This window comes from Amblyomma mixtum, chromosome 1, assembly GCF_055824585.1.
Source record: "Amblyomma mixtum isolate Tamu chromosome 1, ASM5582458v1, whole genome shotgun sequence".
Classification (NCBI taxonomy): Eukaryota; Metazoa; Arthropoda; class Arachnida; order Ixodida; family Ixodidae; genus Amblyomma; species Amblyomma mixtum.
In genome coordinates, this window is record NC_143012.1 from 46,516,105 (window position 1) to 46,525,073 (window position 8,969).

The following is an 8,969-nucleotide window of genomic DNA, read 5'->3' on the forward strand; positions in this document are numbered from 1 at the left end:
GGATTAGATTAGATTACATTACATTACATTATATTAGATTAGATTACATTATACTAGATGAGATTAGATTGCATTAGATTAGATTATATTATATTAGATGAGATGAGATGAGATTAGATTAGATTATATTAGATTACATTGGATTGGATTGTATAACAGATGCATCGCCACAAGTCTAACCACAAGCACCACCACCAGCTACACTACCAGCTGAACCATGGCGTAGGTACGGATATTGCTTTCGCAATTACCGGGCTTAACCAAGCTAAGCCACAGCGAATTTTTCATGTGCTATCAGGATGACTGAACTCATACGTGCGGATCAACAGAAACTTATACAAGGTGTTTCACCTATGACTTTACACAATTTTTAATAATTGGTTTTTTTGAGTTAGAAGAACGCTTTTTCGCCATAGAATTGTCGGTGATGTAGCACATCAGAATACTGCTAAAACGTCTAATTAGCAGGCTGGTTAAATATTATTGAATAGCTAACTTTAAAATTATCACTTCTAGCCTCCTTTATTTCTAGCAGGCGTGTAGCCCACCGTAAATAATATCCATATCACTTTCTAGAATTTCGAAAACGTGATTATCATCGGTGCTGTGGCCCAACAAATGTTGGCTACTTCGTGCGAAAATACATACGCTATCGAAAAGCTTGCAGGCGAAGCAACCTCTCCAGTGCAAGCAAATCGTCGAAATAGCCAAAATTTGTTGGGCCACAGGCGCAGATGGTAACAGCAGTATCGAAATTCTAATAACTCATATGGATATTACGTACAGTCGGCTAAAGGCCTCACAATAATTAAGGAGCCTAACAGTAACAGTTAAAAAGTTAACTATTCAATATTAGTTCAGCTGCCATCTAGTTAGCGCGTCTTAGCTGTATTCTGTTCTACTACACCACTAAGAATGCTATGCCGAAAAAAAAAACACTCTTCTAACTAAAGAAGCCAATTTTTAAAAATTGTGTAAAGTCTTGGGTGAAACACCCTCCATAGGTGTACTATTGACGAATGGAACGCCCTGCCTCTACAAGTGATATCGGCTGTTGATTTTGACAACGCACTTTGTGAGCTATTTTAGATTGTATATGTGCTACACTGTTGTGCGAATGTGTTTTTCTGCCCTCCCTGCCTGGACCCAAATGAGGGTCTCCAGTATTGTGAAAATGAATAAATAAATAAATAAGAGCGTATTTTTTCTGCGCTTTAGAGCTCCCATTTTAGTTGGCAGAAATATTTGCCGCATATTATGACCTCCTCGGTGAGAAGCCATGTCGCCGAGATTAAGTAACCCCGACTATACTCGTCCACTTGCGTGTTTTTGCACTTTTGTTGTAGTCTCCGTCTAATAAGCTGAATGATTGCAGACATGCACGCCTATACTGGTTGACATCAGTCATCCCTCGGAAAATTTTGCGGAAGCTAGTCAGTGACTTTAGTTATAGTAGGGTACGTTACGGTATGGTGCGGTAAGGTATGGACAGCATGGTATCGCACGATATGTTATAGTATGGTAAGGTATGGCATTGTAGGGTGTAGTACTATTGGTGCGGGGTATGATATAGCATGGTGTGGAATGGCGTGGTATGTTATGGTATGGTACTGTGTTATATGCTATGGTAGGGTGGATATGGTATGAAACATTGCAGTACAATGGGATATGACATGGTATGGTGCCTCATGGTTCGGTATGTTAGGTATGGTAAGGTATCGTATGGTATGATGTGTGCGGTTTGATGTCAAAAGCGACACATGAGCTGTGAGAACCGCTTTAGTGGAGGGTTTAGTAGCAATTTAAAGCAATTAGTGAACTTTTCATGCGCTTCGATAGCGCAGCACATGGTTGTTTTAACAATTCGACTCAGTCACAATGCGGTCGCCCCTGCCAAGAATCAGTCATGCAGCCTTGTTATTCAGACGCAGCCACAAACTACTGAGCTGCCACTGCGCGTCTTATTTCACTGATATCAGATAAGCAAATTCATAGGATATTGAATTCGATTCCCCCCGAGCTGCATCGGAGCAAAATTATATTTCTTCTCAGCAACTAAACGATCCGCTACTTTTATGCCCGATTTGCATTTTCATCTGAGAAACAGCATAAGCAGTGTTTAATCAGTGCTTTACATTAGGCCTATATGATAGGCATATTTATGAAGTGGATTATTGGAGCATTAAAAACATCTTGGCGCCAAAAGTTTCGTAATTGCATCGTAATTGCATCGTAATACAACTAATGCGCTACGCTTCCTTGAAAATCAAAATGCATACCATGCACCCAGCAAATAATATAACCACCTAACACTCATGAAATCGGCACTGCCTTTAGAGCACATACCTACCTGTGTACGCGCTTCGTGTGGAAACAACGTCTAGACGTGTATTACAGGATATTCTGTGACCTGAATTGGAGAGAAGTGTGCTGAGTATTCAGTCCTGTTAGCTGACGCGAAAAGGAATGTGATGAAATTTCTACTCGAGAATATTCATGTGAAGCCCTGAACGGCAAAAATCGCAGGATCGTCCGGCGCTCGAGAAAAAACCCGCAGCGGGAAGCAATTTTTTCTACTTCGGAATCAATCAAGATGTAACCACAATGATCAATTATACAGTCTAAGGGCTCTACATATATCAGTCTCGCATTTATAGCGACCACAAGGCGTGAAAGGTGATGCTGACTGAGGTGTTTTACATAAAGATAAAATTTGCATCAAGCATCTGCACAGGATTTATAGCCTGATTTTATAAGGCAGCTTGTGCGATGAAAAAGGGGGAAAAAAAAAATCTGCCGTGGTTTCATCGCTGGCCGATGCGTGATCTTAACAATAATGATGCTTTCGTGTCAATGTATGCGCATTTTTTCCTTCGTTATTCTGTGTTTCCATGTCGAATAGAAATTAATTTATTTAGAATATTTTAGTAATTTATTGAGAATATCCAGTGGTGACGTCACCAGTGCCACAGAGGCAGTCAAAGTGGTGCGGAAAACGCTTTCGCCTATACGCACTTTAGACAGTCAAAGTGCCCCCTGATTTTTTTTTTATTTTCACGATTGAATTCTATATCGTGAATTAATTACCCTCACGGTTATAAAATAGTGAACAACTTAATGCACTCTGCTTGCATATCGTTCAGGTATCGGACGATAATACCTATAAATTAAAGACTAAAAATTTAAAAGGAAACGAATATTTGGCTTGGTATATAACACTTTTATGTAAACCTAACGGAGATTGTGAAGGATAATTGTCTAATGTTAACATCTCACAACCTGCAACCGCAAGCTCCCATTAACAACAATGCATGCGAAACCAAAAGTATTATTCTTTTTGAGAAGACTCTTCCACCTTGCTCCACTTGCAACTGATATACTGCCTTGCAACCCATTCACAAGATAATTATTAAAACATCGTGATATTGTTTATTTCCTTTTGTATAAAAAGTTGCCGAAAAAGTAGAAGCGATACAACAATATTCAGTCATGTTTATCTTTAACAAATACTAACTCACTCAGCTACAAGGATGCTTAATATTGCCGGAAAGCTTTCTGACTAAACCAAGCCAAACTGACAGAAGAAAAATCCTTTTTAAGGCGGAAGCCTTTAATGTCTTATCGTTGTAAGCAGCAGTTGTCGACAGAAATGTCACGCTTTTCAGTTGGTCGAAACGGTCGTGACGTCAAAGTGCGCGAATTTCAAACAGGGCCAATTGTACTTCGGCTAGTAACCAGGCAACCAATTGAAGGGATGGTATAGTGATGCTCCAAGTGGTACTGAGCTTAGTTAATTGCTTAATTGCTAAATTAGCCTAATTAACTTTTCAAGTCAGGCCATATAAATAAATAAAACCGAGTAAGAAATTGGTCGAGCTCGGGAATCGAACCCCGGTCTTCGGAGTGTGAGACGAGCATGCTGTCCACTCCGCCATTCCAGCTTTTTTTTTTTCTTTATTGCCTTCAAAGGCGTGGGAATACAGTGCATTACAACATATGTGACTATTTACATGGCTATTTACATGGCTACAGCACTCCTCCCTTCCAGCGACCATTCCAACTTCTTCAGTTGGGATAGATTCTGGAAAAGGGATACAATTTCTTCGTCAAAACCTCGGTCTTTTAACACATCGTAAATTTTTAGGACACTCTCAACAAAATATTGATACACAGATCTGGCTCCAGGATCGCAATGGCGATATGCCATGGCACTACGCCACACAGCATGCAAGCCAAGTAGAAAAATGGTGTCATATGGAGCTCCATCGTCTTCGACAGGCAGAAACCTAATGCCGTGCGGAGTGAGCGGCAAATCTTTCTTTATGGTTCGCTGCAACACGTCCCAAAAGAAGATTGCATTATTACAGTCGACAAAAACATGGTCAATTGTTTCCTCCTTCCTACACAGAAGGCAATGGGTGCCCCACGGGACGTACATGTCTCTTTCATGTAACCAGCTTTTAACAGGTAAGGTACCTGTGTGCAGCTGAAAGAAGAAAGTTTTTGCTGAAGGCGTTACCCACATTCTTCTTACCCTCTTTAACACATTTTGTCCCGGTGAAGCCCCAAATGCCGACCGATACAAGGGAGCGGGAAAAAGGACGTGTAATAAGTCTTTCTTAAGTTGCCTTTTCTTCACAGTTGTCAAATATTCTCTGGAAAAACGGGTGACAAGGAATCGATAAGATGCGACAACCTCACGAAGGTAACGAGACACACTGTAGCGACCACCTCCGGCAGAGGAGATTACAAAGTCTGGGAGTGCATTTGGCAACATAAACTGAACAAAACACTGGAGGAAAGGGTTTCTTCTTTCGCGAAGAAACATGAAGCGCATGACCAATTGGCTTAAAAACAAGTGAGAGAGGGAGAGACCCCCCTCGGCGACTCGCCGAAAAAGATTCGTTCGGGAGGTTCTCTCCCAACTGGACTGCCATATAAATGTCGCAAAGATGCGATGGAACTTCTGTATATTCACCCGTGTACAGTACAACACCTGCAAGATGTACATTACCTTTGCTGCTAGAAAAACATTGCATACCGTGGCACGCGCGAACACTGAAAGGTCGCGCCCACGCCATTTAGATGTCATCTCTCTCATTTCACCGGCCTTCTTGCTCCAGACCGAATCGCTTTCACGATAGCAATCAAGAGGCACCCCAAGATATGTGCTCGGTGTAGTGGACCAGTGAACATTTTCAAATACATCTGGAGTCATGTCCCATGCGCCATGCCACAAACCAATGCACTTATCTATGTTTAACATGCTCCCACTCTGGGCACAAAAATCTTGTGTTGTTTTCAGTACAGCCGTAATGCTTTCCCTGTCCGATGCAAAAAAGGCAACGTCATCCGCGTAAGCAAGCACACGAACTTCACACGAGTGGAAGCCAAACCCGCGTATTTCTTCATTCTGCAAAATTTTCTGGCAGAGTGGTTCAAGGAACAGTGAGAACAACAGCGGCGACAATGGACAACCTTGGCGTACAGATGAGCGTACATCAATACGGCGCGACAGTTCACCATTTATGACAAGATTTGTGGTGCAGTTTCTGTAAGCCATTTTTACACCATCGCGTATAACTTTACCAACACCAACATAGTCCAACAAATCAAAGAGGATGTCATGTGGCACCCTGTCAAATGCCTTAGCGAGATCGATCTGCAGCATGGCTACCTGCAGGGATTCGCTATCACAAAGTTCTAAAACACTCCTGGCCACATGGATGTTCGTGTGCATCGTCCTGTTTTTAATACCAAATGTTTGATGGGGGCCGATTAAATCCTGGATTACAGCCTGGAGTCGTCTCGCCAACACCTTCATCAACACCTTGTAGTCTACGTTTGTTAGTGTGATTGGTCTGCATCCAATGACCGTGCGAAGTTTGACTTCCTCTTTGCTTTTCGGAATCAAAACTGTGTGAGCGCGCGTAAAAGAGGGCGGCAATAATCCACACTCGAATGACTCCACGAATACCCCATGCAAGGCCACAGCGACACCAGGTTTAAACTCTTTGTAAAAAGCGGCACTCAGTCCATCTGGACCTGGCGATTTTCCAAGGTTTAGTTCGTCGATGGCTCTTTCGACTTCACCAACGGTGATACCTCTTTCGAGTGCCGTTGTAGTATCAAGGTCCAGCCTAGGCATTACTGTGAAAAAACCTTCTTCAATCCCCGGTTTATCGGGTAATCTGTGGCCGAACAGTTCCGTGTAGTAATCCTCAAAGGCGTTCTTAATACCAGCTTGGTCGTACGTTGTTTTTCCCTTGTAATCTATCTCTAATATCTCTTTAGCTCTAGCATATGCTTTTTCGTCTGATAAGGCACGCTTAGTTGGAGCCTCACCCGCCAGTAGCTTTTCTCCCCGTGCACGTATAATTGCTCCTCTATACTTATTTTCGTCTAGTTTCTCAAGCTTTCTTTTTATTGCTAGTATTTCCTGTCCGAACCCGCCGGGGAGTTGGGCTTCTATTTGAAGCAGCGCTTCTAGCTCCTGTCTGAGGCTTTTCTCTTCCTTCTGCGCATTACGCTACAACTCGCCCCCTCTTTCTATTGCTTTCATTTTAACCTTTTGTTTAAAGGTTTCCCATCGTTCAGTTATGGTCCTTCCGTCTGATGTTAAAAGTGCGTGTAATTCTTCCTTCGTTCCCAAAACAAACGCGTCATCATTCAACAAATCCGCGTTGAGTTTCCACAAGCCCCATTCAACCTTCTTCCTTTTCTTTCTACCTAATGATACCATAACCAAACTGTGGTCACTAAAGGAAACTGGCTCCACCACATAGTCCTCACAGTTAGGAGCAAGTGGTGACGATATGTAAACACGATCCAATCTAGCATGGCTAGATCCTTGATAATGAGTGAAATGTTGACGCTTGCCACCTCTTGCCAAATAGGCCCCATCCAGCAAGTCTACCTCATTTATAAGGTCTGACAGATATACCGCACTTGCATCTCTGCAGGTGTTGGCTGGCGTTCTGTCCTCCATTTCGCATACACAGTTGAAGTCGCCCATAACAAGGAGATGCCTACTGCATTTAAACAAGTCAGCAACGTTTTCAAAAAAACCCAGTCTCTCTTTAGCTTTTGTCGACGCATAGATGCACAAAGCACGAACATCTAAATCTCCGTGTTTAAAGTCACAAATGACATAACGTCCCTCCAAACAACTAGTGACACTTTCTATCACAAACCCAGCCGATTTCCTCAAAAACAAACAGCAACCGGCCGATGTCCCAACAGAATGGCTGACGCACACATCATAAAGACCACGGAACGGGCTCACCATGCAGTCAGTGCGGCCCTCGCTCTCCACTTTTGTCTCCTGTACCGCGACTACATACAGCTCCCTTTCCACCATTAGCCTTTTTAGTTGGTACTGCTTCCTCTTACTTCCGAGGCCGCGCACGTTCAGTGTGGCTAGCCGGAGAGGCGCGAGCACAGGAGCCATTGTGAAAGCGAGGGCTCACCCAAAGCAAGGCGATTACTCCCCTGCACAACTCCTGCTCGGCTCCAGGGAAGGGTCGCCGTCGACGCGCGACAGCGATGACGCACGGGAAGGGCGCACATATTTCCCTTTCTTCCCTCTTGCAACCTTCCATTCCTTCTCGAGCTGGTTGAGCCGCTGCTCCCCCACTGTACCCTCCGCCTTCTCCAGGCGCCTCTTTGTCGACGCTGGCTGGGCGTCCATGGCGTCTGTGGTGTCGGTGTCGTTTTTCCCGGAAACCTGTGCTTTGGCTCCTTGAATTCCGCTGTTCGAAGCTTCGTTTCGTGGGGCAGCTGCGGCGCTCCCCGGCTGTTGACCTTGGCTCGCTGCTGGCTCCTTCACCGCAGCCGTGCTTGCCTGAATTTTCCCTTCCTCGTTAGGCAAGACTTCGGCTGGCGCTTTATCCTCGCCGCTCGCTGTTTGCACTGTACTGCCTTTTGCCCTATCTTCCGAGGAAGCTGCCTTCTCCGCCTCCTCTTCGTCCATCAGGTGGCTGGTCTCCTCAGCCACCCTGGTTGCCCCGGCTACGACGCAGTACGTACGAACGCAATCCATGCGTTCATGTCCAAACGCGCGACATTTGCTGCATCTTGGCGTCTGGCACTCCCGGCGAATGTGGCCCTTTAGTTTGCACCGCAGACAAGTCGGCGCCCTACCGGGCACGACGACGAGTGCAGGGCCGTCGGCTAGTTTGAAAAGGTCCGGGAGGGAATCCGGGGTGACGCCTTCCTTGAGAACAATGCGAACAACACGGGTCGTCGATTCCGCAAGCTCGAAACCACTCGCATGCCATTCTTCCAAGCGGATGTCGATCACCTCCCCAAACTCACTCAGGACCTTTCGAAGGGTCTCATCCGGCACGTAGAAAGGAACCCAGTGGATCTTCGCGGTTATCTACGTACCGGATCGATGACGGCACAGTACCGCCCCTTCACCTCCAAACCACCGGCTTGCACCAGCGCGTCCTTGGCCTCTTGAGTGCGCAGCTTGATCAGCCACACGTGTCCCATCTGGTACGGGCCAATTCCTGCCACGGCCTTCAAAACACCAGTTTCTTCGAGCGGCGTCCGAAAATCCTCGATCTTATAAGGCCTGCCATCCACGTCGCAATGCAGAAACACGCAATCCTTCACGCCTTCGTGCGAAGGCAGCGACGGTAGCACGAACCTGTACCCCTCGGGGGGGTTATTGGCGCGCGTACCCCGGCCGTCGCCGGTGAAAGGACCTCGCACGGAGAGAGCCATGCCGCGTCCGCTCCCCTCGAAAGCCGGAGGCGGACTTTGACTCCGCCATGCCAGCTCGATGGTTCGGAAAGTACAAAGGTGCGTCTAGTGAATACGGTGTCTTCGCTCGCTCCCATCCTCCTCCCTTCTCTTCCGGCGAGGTTTAGGTGTCCACCGAGATATGAGAGACACATACATTTCCTTTCCTCAAAAACCAATTTGCCGACGAGCGAGGCATACAACCTAATGGGCGATGGCGT

The 8,969-nt window shown here is 45.6% G+C and overlaps 1 pseudogene; it reads right to left on the minus strand.

The window, feature by feature from the left end:
• Positions 1–7,172: 7,172 nt before the first annotated feature.
• On the minus strand, positions 7,173–8,747 carry LOC149366215 (uncharacterized; annotated as a pseudogene).
• Positions 8,748–8,969: the final 222 nt, after the last annotated feature.